The following is a 12,002-nucleotide window of genomic DNA, read 5'->3' on the forward strand; positions in this document are numbered from 1 at the left end:
AGAAAAGAAGGAGATCAGGCAGAACGACAGCAGTCACCATTAACTTTCATTTTATGCAAAAAGATACAATGAGATTGATTGGTGACTAAGGATAAAATTCTACCTAACATCTCCTTTTGTGTTCCACAGAAGAAAGTAAGTCATAAAGGTTAGGAACAACATAAGGTGATGATGATAAATTGAAATGATGACAGAATTTTTATTTGAATAATTTTGCATTGTTGGACCTACACAGTTCATGATAATATTAATAGGATTTTTTCATTTTAAAGACATTTTGTTTACTTTTGTATGATAAAAAATAAAGCCCGACCGATATGGGATTTTTGAGGCCGATACCAATAACAAATTTAGAGGGAGGAACTTCACCGATTACCGATACGGTGGCTAATATAGTTAATTTTTGATCTGGAATGAAAACAGACCTTATCTATGTGGATTTTGCACCGATATGACTGCAAAAAAATATTTTTTATCAAAGAATATTTGACATTGTTATTATACATTGTCAACAAATTCTAGAAATGAACACTGAGAATATAAAGAATAAATAAATAGCTTAAAAAACATCAGTACTGTATGTTTAGTGTCAGTCAATTGCTGACCATTAAAACAAAGACTAAATAAAAATAAAATGAATATCTAAATAACCATCAGTACTGTTTAGTATCAATCAAATGCTGACTATTATAATACTGCCAGTCAATTATTGGCATGTTGTAAAACAAGAAACATTTTACACCTGTCAAGTCAAGAGATATACAGCAGCAGCGGTGTTACGCCGTATTCTGCTATACAAGTTCAAGTAAAATTTCAATGGTGGAAAACCAGACTTTTAAATATTACATTTTGTAAATGCAATGACTGGAATTGTTCGGATGAACTGTGAATCCTGAACAAAACAGTTTGGTGAATACATGTTTACACATTAGCTTCCACTCAGCTGACATGCAATGAAAGTAGCTACGTGGTTGGCTATAAGCTCGTTGTCATGGAGAGTAAAAGATGGACCAGCATTGCATCTCACCAACTAGGTAACAATGTAGCTTAAAATCAACACTCAACAGACACAATCCACCACCGCACCGTTGTCTGTTGAGCAGCAAAAAGCTCTGATGCTTACCTTTCAATCTGCTACATTACTGACTGCACTGACAAACTATAGCTGGCTAACATAACAAACATGAGATAAACATGAGTGACATGGTTGTCACGGACAGGGTTAATGTTATATTAGTTATTTTGAAAATGGAAAATTATGGGGTCATTGTTTGTTAACTTTCCAGTATGTGTTTCACAAACTAGTTAGCAACTTATCGTGAAGACACCGCTTAACTCCGCCCTGTCTGCAGAGCCACCGTCAGCTCAGCTCTGCTGGACAAACTACGTAATGACACCAACTATAAAGCATTGTTTTCTGCATTATATGTTATGAAAAAAAGTTTTCATGTCTGCGCATATTGGCAAACGTATAAACCGATACGATATATCAGTGAAAGGTTCATATCTGCCGATAATATCGGCTGACCGATATATTGATCGGGCACTAATAAATAATAGGCTTGGGATCGATGACTTTTTCACACATCGATAATAAAACAATTTTCCCAATGATTAGTGATATATGTATATCAGATATGTTGGAATGGTATGATTGATGGAAAATAGGTTTTGTATTAGGTTACATATTTCTCAACACAACTTTGGTAAAGTGTGAGCGGCAGGGTAAATTAAAGAGGGTCACACATCGGACATGTTTGGTGGACAATGTTATATCGCCCTCTATATCTATATTTAATGACATGCCTAATACAAATTTTTGGCAGTGTTGGACCGCCACTTGACGTCTAATGTAAAATCTGGATTCCTGAAGCAAAACCAGTTGATAACTAATACACTATTAGGCAACTATGTCATAACATGCCAAGACACTAAATACCAGTGTAAAACAGCTCAAGGATGGGGCAAGGAGGAGGCGAGAACCGGCTTTTCAACATAAATAATATTTTAATGAAAAACTTAACAGTACACATAAACAAACACACATGGCGGACATGTCCGCTAACGATCTCTCTCTCTCGCACAGCCCTCTGCTGTCGGCCTTTAAACCTCAGGGACAGATAATTAGCCTAATCACGGGACCGGGCGCGCAGGATCACGACCCGGCCCCGCCCTCCACCCTGCCACATTCCTCCCCGTTCTCTCAGGCTGGGGAGCCCCTGGCCTGACGTACATCCCCCCTCTTTCCCTGGGGAAGGGCGCGCCTTCAGCTGTCTGCCGGCAGGTCATCCCCATCTACCTGGACGAGGGAGGGGACAAGGGAGGGAAACAGAACTAATTAAAATGGGGGGTACTTCCTGTAAGAGTGTAGTACCCCCCAAAACTATAAATTTTAAGAGAGGTAAAGGCCAACGCAGAGCGACAGTGAGAGAGAGAGAGGAGAGAGAGAGATGAGAAAAAAAAAAACTCTTACTCGCCAGTTCTCCGATACGCCGCAGCTTGTTCCTCGGCCACTCCTCCACCCTTTGTCGGACGACAGCCGCGCCTCTCGGGCGGATCCGCGGCAGTCCTCCAGCCCCTGGCGGACGGAACACCCGCCGCGTTCCGGGGACTAGAAGGGGTCTCCCCGCCCCTGGCAGCGGTTCTCCCGCTCCAGGCGGTCGGCAGTGAGCCCCTCCCGCTCGCGGTCGGCGGTCTCCAACCCCGCCAGCGTTTCAGCGGCCGGTAGGCGACTCCTCCGCCCCTGGCAGCGGTTCTCTCGCTCCAGGCGGTCGGCTAGGAGCCCCTCCTCCCTCGCGGTCGGCGGCCATCGTCCTCGCTCAGGCGGCTGGGCTCCTCGTCCCCGGCAGATGGCGCGGCTGCTCCGTTAGAGTGGACGGTAGTGGCGAGAACTCTACTGCGGCGTATCCCTCCTCCCTCCCGGCTTTCGGCACCAGTGTAAAACAGCTCAAGGATGGGGCAAGGAGGAGGCGAGAACCGGCTTTTCAACATAAATAATATTTTAATGAAAAACTTAACAGTACACATAAACAAACACACATGGCGGACATGTCCGCTAACGATCTCTCTCTCTCGCACAGCCCTCTGCTGTCGGCCTTAAAACCTCAGGGACAGATAATTAGCCTAATACGGGACCGGGCGCGCAGGATCACGACCCGGCCCCGCCCTCCACCCTGCCACAACCAGCATTTACAATTTTTCCTGTCCTCTGATGACATACAGCAGGAAGGGTTGAAGGCACACAAGCAACTCTCTTTACCTGCATTGGCAGGAGTTGGATCCATAATAGGAAAATCCTTCATAATGTGTAAAAGATTCAACATCCCACTTCATAGACAGATGGTGGATGGGCCGTTTCAATGATTCTGTACCTAAACAGTGAATGGACCACTCTTGGGAGTAGATTCATTTACACAGATAACACTGCAAGATCAAGCACTTTATGTACAAAAATGACAAAGGACACTAATCTTAAGATTTTTGAAATTCTGTTTGGTGATATTAGTGGTGCAGAATTGACACACTTCAGCTGTAAATCAACTAAAATAATCAGTGCTATACAGTTTTACAGTGCTATAGCTTTCAGTCAAGGTAATAATGAATTGAAATCAAGACATGTCTATTATAAAATTCACTGATAGATGCTTTCCCATTTCTCATTCAGTTGTCTGATGCTCAGAGACTTCTTATCAAGTCCTCCAACAAGGCCAACCAATATAACAACCACCTGTCTCTGCCAAGTGGGGCTGGCATAGACTCTGTTTCATCTTCTGATATCATATCATACAGCAGTCGATCCATAGGGATCTTCTCTCCACCCAGCTTGAAAATGAGCATGCCAAACACTGCTATCACCCAAATTACATCAGCCACCTCATATTCTTACAAATCTGAATGTATATATCAATGTCCAGAGGTGGGTGAAGTACCCAAAAAAAAATGACATTAAAAAAATTATTACTCAAGTAGAAGTAAAAGTAGTACTAAAAACTACACAAGTAAGAGTAAGAAATTATCCAATTAAAAGAATACTCAAGTAGCGAGTAACAAGTTACTTCCACATAAAACATAATGGATGATTACACCCCAATATTCCATTACATAATAGATATTTATCATGTAATACAGTGTAGTGTTGTCAAAAATACCAGTACTCCGGTGAAACAATTTTTGTTTTGATACCAGAATTTCTGAAACAATTTTTTTTGATACCAGAATTTCTGAAGGTACCGGAGTACCAGGTCTACCCGGTACCCATGCAGAGTCGGGAACTTTTGAACGCTCACAACAAGCAAAAGATGGCGACAAGCAAAGCTGATGAGGAGTCTCAACTGAATCTTAAGAAAAGTGGAAAAAGCCAGGTTTGGAAATTATTTGTATTTGAGGCTGATGAAAAGGGAAACATCATAGATCAGCAAAAACCTATTTGTAAATGCTGCTTTTGCAATTTTCTGACAAAAGGAGGAAACACATCAAACTTAATAAAGCACCTGAAAGACAGACACCCGGATTTATTCAAGCAACCAAAGCAGGTGAGTTTAAAAGCATATTATCATTTGCATTAGGGCTGAAATGATTAGTCGACATTATCAACAACGTCAAAAATAAAAAAATGATGAGAATACTTTTCATTGTCGAATAGTCGTTTGATCTCATTTAACGTGAAATTAAATCATATTAAACTGTAATGACGTGCGAGAGCAGCACTGCAGTTCACGCCTGACGGAGGAGAGGAATAATTACACAGATCAGTCCAGATGCACTCTAAACTTTCACAGCTTCATTTTATGTAGATCCCAAAGTATTAGGGAATGATAAAAAAAAAAAAGTAAATTCAGAAGCAGTCTCGTTTTAGAATAAGCGGAGCCGGAGCTCTTTAAAGGAAACATCCCGGCGTTACAAATGCAGTTATATCTAATGTGTTATAGCTTTATTAAAGTTCAAATAATACAGAAACAGATCATGTTAATAACTTTAAACTCAGAAACTGGCATTTCTCTGTGTGGTCGATGCCTCTTCAATGAGTTGCGCGAATGTCCCGATCTAAGGGGGAGAGATTGAAACTGCACCCGGCTGAGAGACTCTGCCTCGGGGACGCTCATCCCTCGAGCGCAGACGCTTAATGCAGCTAAATTAGAATCATAATATATGTCACTGTGCATTTCTTATCGTGAAGAAAAATGACAATATGCAGCTTTATTAATAAGAGAGCACTTTGCACATTAGTTTGGAAATAGTTTTTTATTCATTCTATTGTATGCTTGTTTATTTAGTTTTTTTTTAGTACTTGGTAAAAACTTAAAGTAAAAGTTGCAAAAGTTGAAGCAAATCTTATATAAGTGTTCAGAAATACTTTAAGCATACATTGTACAGTTTTGTTCTAATTCAAAAATAATATATTTAAATTAAAGTGTTGCTCAATGGCATATTTCTATTTCTGCTGCTAATGTTATGTTAACTTTGTTAATAAAAGAGTGTTGTTTAGTAAACGGTTTTTGCTTTAGAACCGAAAATGGTATCGAGTACCGTGAAATTTCAATGGTATTGGTACCGACTACTGAAATGTTGGTACTGTGACAACACTATTACAGTGTATATACTATTATTATTATTATTATTAATGGAAATGTCATCATGCACCCTCGTGTTGTTTCAAATCATAAGACTTTCGTCAGTGCAACACAATTATAGAGATGTCAGACAGAAAGTTAGCCTTATATTGCAATTTTCCACTGCACGTTACGGTTCGACTCACCTCAACTCTACTCCTTTTACTTTTCTGAGCTTGCATTTCCATTGCAGTTTAGGGCCGCATCAACGTGGGTGGGATTATAGGCTGATCGTCATTGTTGCGCCGCCTCTACTTCCGTGACATCATCTTAAACATGACACAAACTGACCAAAACAATAACACAACCGCTAGCTGTTAGCTACTAGCTCATTGTGCTGCATAAAGCAGTTGTTGCATGGTGATTTGACACAAGTGTAACAGTTAAATTGGCCTGGTTGTTTTAGAAGCTTTCCAGTATCTGTGTAAATGAATCCTCTATCATGGCTGCGTCCAAGGCACTCTCCCTCCCATTGCTCGCCGGTTTAGATAGTGTCCATTTGGTCTAACCATTTCCACTTTTCCTTGATGTTTCTGTAGTCACTTTTAAGTTTTTTTTACTTTTCGCTACACTGTTGGTAGGTTCGGTGGTAGCCTTGTGCGGCCAACAGCTGAGACACTTCCTGAGATACTTTATTGACCACGCCGTAGTTTTGCGCACAGCCATTTCTTTTTTCACAATTCGAAAGTCGCGTAAACAAACTGCTATCGCTTTTACTAACTTTAGTACTAGCGGGTTGATGTCCTTGTCGGAAATCCAGTGACGATTCTCCCTAACCAATCAGTGATCTGCAGGATTTTGATGTCACATTTAGTATCGGCTCGGCTCCCTTAGAACCTCGACCGAAGTGGTAAAAATATCAGGTACCAGGTACTATCCACAGTTGTATCGTGCAGTGGAAAAGCCCCAAAAGTCACCATTTACTGTCACTGCATGTTTTTTTACTCCATATTATAAAAGGGAATGGTGACTGAGACTGGCAGTCTCTAACATTCGGTCTCGTATCTTTTTTGGGTTAAATACTCAAATTCACACAGGTTTGGAACAATGTGAGGGCAGAACATTATGACAGAACATGAATTTATTTGTTAACTATCACTTTAAGGACGCTTGTCAGATTTGAATGAATCTGTCAATTAGAAGAGAAGTTTGGAAACCAGTTTCTAGTAATTATTATGGTGAAATACACGAGCAATGTCCGACAAGCCCAATTATATGTAATGCTGAATAAAAAGAAGCAAGATCATGCTTTATTGATGCCTAATGTTCCTATTTTAAAGTCCTGTATGGGGGGCCTGGGTAGCTCAGTGAGAATTGATGCTGATTACCACCCCTGGAGTCGGGATTTCGAATCCAGGTTGTGCTGAGTGACTCCATCCAGGTCTCTTAAGCAACCAAATTGGCCCAGTTGCTAGGGAGGGTAGAGTCATATGGGGTAACCTCATCATGGTAGCTATAATATGGTTCTCGCTCTCTGTGGGGGCGTGGTGAGTTGTGCATGGATGCCGCAGAGAATAGCATGAGTCTCCACATGCGCTACATTTCCACGGTAACGCACTCAACAAGCTACATGATAAGATGCGTGGATTGATGGTCTCAGACGTGGAGGCAACTAAGATTCGTCCTCCGCCAACTGGATTGGGGTGAGTCAATACGCCACCATGAGAACTTAAGAGTGCATTGGGTATTGGGCATTCCAAATTGGGGAGAAAAGGGAAGAAAATAAAAAAAATAAAAAAGTCCTGTATAGATTCTTAGATCAGTGTAGTTACAGTATTTTCAGTGTCTAAAGAATTTAGATGATTAGTTCTGTACACTAAGTGTAAACTACACCTTATCTCTGTGTTTGAAAGTGTATAAGGCTTATTTAAGTTCAGAGCTCATGAGAAAAACACTCCGCATCTGTCAAGTGCAGACAAACTGTCAGCTCATGCTCCAGAAGTCAAGCACGAAATCCGCAAAGCAGAAGACATTTACACTTAACGCAGATGGATTTAGGAACTGATATAAAAATGTATACTTGTAAACTGAGGTCATAATAGCCCATTGTTACATAATCCCCCTGAACACAGACAGGCCCACATTATTATAATCGCCAAAACTTACCGCGCTACAATTTTAATCTTGAAATATCCACTTGTCTTGGTGAAAAATGAAGCACTGCATGACAAAACAACTCTTTTTCATGGTGTGGAGTGAAGAAAGTGTTTATTTGGCGAGCTTGCTGCTGCTACAGTGGTGGACTCGACACCAGTGACAGAGCACAGTTGTAAAGTTCCACTGTCATAAAAGTCCCTTTCAAAAATCTCTCAATAATTTATGAATTTATTTACACTTAAAACCTGTAATGTAATGTACGGCTGCACGATTGGGACAAAAAGTCATTATTTTGAAAAATATGGCGATTGGGATTTGAACTGCGATTATGAAGGTAATGTTTTCCACATGTTCAACAGCAAAAAGGCTACTGGGGTTTTCACATTTGAGCCCTCTTAAAAATAACCAAACTGAGATCTTTTTCAGTTCAACCACAAACAAATAAATACATAAACAGTGAATCAAATTCTTCTTCATATCCAAATGTTACCATCTGCCGTGTACCTGTTTTTATCCATTTTGTGATAGGGTCATCAACATTAGTTTTTGAAACAGTCAACTTGAATATTAGGGATGCTCCAATCATGATTTTAACATCGATACCGATCTCCAATTTTCTTTTCATCTAATCAATCGATGTTGATCATTTAACTTTTATCAGCAGCTCTGTCAAAACTGGTTATATGTAAGCTTTCTGCTCAATGTCACTGTTAACTACATTTCCCTGTTGGTAAAACCATAGTTGTTGCCTAGTTCCCTTCCGAGGGAACTCGCACTGCGTCATTGAAAAAGACTCTTTGGGGAACGCTCCTTAGCGTGCGCTTCTGAAGTATGAATGAAACTATTCCAATCTTGATTGGTGTTGCGTCATGACGTAACATGTGACGGCATAACCGGATGCATAAAAGTGACACCGGCACACACACACATTAGCTTTCGCTCTTCAGCAAGCGCTCTATGTATATTGTTTGTCTTATTTGGTGTTGTTTGTCCTATTTAAAAGAATTATGGCCACCGAACAGTTCAAGAAGTGCGTGCACCCCTGCCCTCGTTTTATTACGGGTAGGGACACGCACGATTTGTGTGTGAACTGTTTGGGAGCGCAGCACGCACAGGCAGCTCTCGAGGGATCTGCCTGTGAAAGCTGTGAAGCACTACCCCTGAGAGTGCTGTGCTCCCGGTTGGCGTGCTTTGATGAGCACGGTCAGGCTCGCGTTCCCCACGGTTCTGGTCCCGCGTCTGTTGAGGCAGCGCGGCGATTGAGATCGTGGGGTTCGCAGCGGAATCTTGCAGATGAGAATGAGACTGCTCCGGCACTTTCTCATTCTTCGTTTGAGGATCCCGAGCCTACTGTGAGTGGTGCAGAAGCCTGCATCGCGGCTTCTTCTGCCCACGATCAGGTCCCAATGCTCGAGCTCTCTGCTTCCGAGGAAGTGGAAATGCTCAGCATTGATGTGGACGACCATGAGCCAAGCGCGCCAGGTTTCGGCCAGGCTTATGAGGAGCTGGTTCAGGTTGTGACGCGTGCTGTGGCCAGACTTAACATTAGCTGGCCACAAAATGAGAAGGGAACGCACGTCGGAAGCAAATTAGACGAGTGTTTCCTGCAGCACACGTCACAACCCCAGCGCCGGGGTTTGCCATTTTTTCCCGATCTCCACAAAGAGATCTCGAGATCGTGAGATAAACCTAATACATCTGCATTAATAAGCAGGGCTTACATGGCGGCAGGTCGGGCTGGTTCATGCCTGCACTCAATGGCGATTTTGCAGGCGTACCAGGCCGATCTCCTGAAAGATTTAGACGAGGGGGAGGGGCCAACTCTCGAAGATATCGCGGAGTTGCGCAGAGCCGCAGATCTGTCTCTCCGGGCCACTAAAGAGACGGCCCGCGCTATTGGCCGCTCTATGGCAGCTATGGTGACCACGGAGAGGCATCTGTGGCTAAATTTGTCGGGAATAAAAGAAAAAGACAGAGCTTTTTTTGCTTGATGCCCTGCTCTCGCCCTCTGGCCTGTTCGGCGACGGCGTTACATTGGTCGTCGACAGGTTTCAGGAGGCGAGGAAACAATCTGCGGCGTTCAAGCAGTTTCTCCCCCGTAAATCCAAGTCTAAATCAAGTAGGGTGGGGCAAACAGATCAGCCCCAGCCTTCAGTCAGCTCCTCGCACCGCGCAGAGCAAAAGGAGAGCGTTTCCTATAGAGCCCCTCCTCCAGGAGCTTGGCAACAGAGGAAACGCTCCCAGCGGAAGCCCTCCAGCCAGGGGGCCGACCTGAGGGACGTCCTTAAGGCTAGGAGGGCCTGGTTCCCTTAGTAGATTTTGTAGAGGCATGGAATCATCTTCCCAACATATCTGCATGGGTCCTGCATATAATAAAATCAGGATACAGACTGCAGTTCGGGCACCGCCCCCCCAAATTCTCTGGGGTGGTGCAGACTACAGTGGTTCCGGGGCAGGCTCAGGTGATGGAACAAGAAGTGCAATCTCTGCTGCTGAAGGAGGCCATAGAACGTGTTCCTCATTCAGACAGGGAGTCCGGTTTTTACAGCCGGTACTTTATAGTTCCAAAAAAGGATGGGGGGTTGAGGCCGATTTTAGATCTCAGAGTTTTGAACCGGTCTCTGAGGAGGTTCAGGTTCAAAATGCTTACTATTCCTGTCATCGTGAGTCAGATCAGATCCGAGGACTGGTTAGTCACGATAGATCTAAAAGACGCCTATTTTCATGTATCCATCCGTCCATGTCACAGGAGGTTCCTGAGGTTCGCTTTCGGGGGTTGAAGCTTACCAATATCGGGTTCTTCCATTCGGCCTAGCACTATCTCCCTGCACATTCACCAAATGTATGGATGCAGCTCTTGCTCCACTGAGACTTCAGGGCATCCGTATACTGAATTATATCGACGACTGGCTCATTCTGGCCCAGTCTCGAGAAATGGCGGTTCGGCATCGAGATGTCGTTCTTGGCCACATTCGAAGTTTGACTATAACTGCCACCGGGCAGTTAACTGGATCTAATTCATGTTCTCTACACCAAGTGGAAAACACATTCCACTTGAGGCCATATAATCTCCTTGTAGACGGAGCCCTAGAGCTAAGTATGGTTTCAACCACCCCCGCTGATAGACCAGCATTTAGGTACTGAACCCCCTCAGGGGCCAGATCCACAGTTTCCACAGCTCTGGACGAGGGTGGAAGACTGTGCCCCCTGCCTGAGACAACAGATCCCTCCTCAGAGGAATCTGCCATGGCGGAGCTATCAGGAGTGAAATTATGTCTGAGAACCATACTCGGGCGGCCACATCGGGGCAACCAGAAGAAGACTGATGCCCTCTTGGCGGACCCTTTCCAGGACTCCGGAGCAGAGCGTCCGGGGAAATGTGTACAGGCGAAGCCTCGGCCAAGCCTGTACCATGGCGTCCAACCCCAGTGGGGCTGGATGTGAGAGGGAGAACCAAAGTGGACAGTGGGACGTCTCTCGAGACGCGAATAGATCCACTAGTAGGCTTATACAAACTATTCTTTACTGTATATAAGATAGTCCTAAAGAATGAGGCTTAATGTCAAACTGAAGTTGATCTGATAATCCAATGGTTTAATAAAAAAAAAATTAGCAGTGCATTATATTATTGTAACTAATTGCTCTGGGTTACAGACCGAAAGGTCGGGGGTTCAAGCCCCAGCACTGCCAAGATACCACTGTTGGGCCCTTGAGCAAGGCCCTTGACCCTATCTGCTCCAGGGGCGCTGTTTCATGGCTGACCCTGTGCTCTGACCCCAGCTTAGTTGGGATATGTGAAAACAACTGCATTTCATTGGCTCTGTACCTTTACTCTGCACCATGACAATAAAGTTGAATCTTAATTATATGTATGTTCCTTCCTTTTCATTTTGTTGGATGTTGGTAATATTAGTTCCGCATTCACTTGTTTCCGTGGGGAGTGTAATATGGGTGACACGCTCTCTCGTGAGGTAAACAAATGACAGGAGAATGAAGAGAACATGTTTCTGGACTCTACAGGTGTTAATGTTAAAGCTGTTTGCTGAACAATCATTTAATAAAGATGTTTTAATTATACCCCATCTTGTATTCTGTGTTATTATTATGATACCTGTGCCTTGCGGAGACTGAGATTCTGCTACCGCAGATAATTATAAAAACGCTTCACGCAGAACAAACGGAACCGCACTCCAAGCACTTCTGTTACTCCAAGTATGAGATGGAGATGTGGAGCACAGAACTGCTCTGAAAACACTATAACAATGCGCTAACTTAATATAGATTGGACTGAGCAGC

At 43.3% G+C, this 12,002-nt stretch overlaps 1 protein-coding gene across 2 annotated transcripts in view; it reads right to left on the bottom strand.

Moving 5' to 3' along the window:
* Nucleotides 1–12,002, bottom strand: part of LOC127629981 (calcium-binding protein 8) — a 108,615-nt gene that overhangs the window by 46,001 nt on the left and 50,612 nt on the right. The gene's annotated exons all lie outside the window — the stretch shown is intronic.

This window comes from Xyrauchen texanus, chromosome 36, assembly GCF_025860055.1.
Source record: "Xyrauchen texanus isolate HMW12.3.18 chromosome 36, RBS_HiC_50CHRs, whole genome shotgun sequence".
Taxonomy (NCBI): Eukaryota; Metazoa; Chordata; class Actinopteri; order Cypriniformes; family Catostomidae; genus Xyrauchen; species Xyrauchen texanus.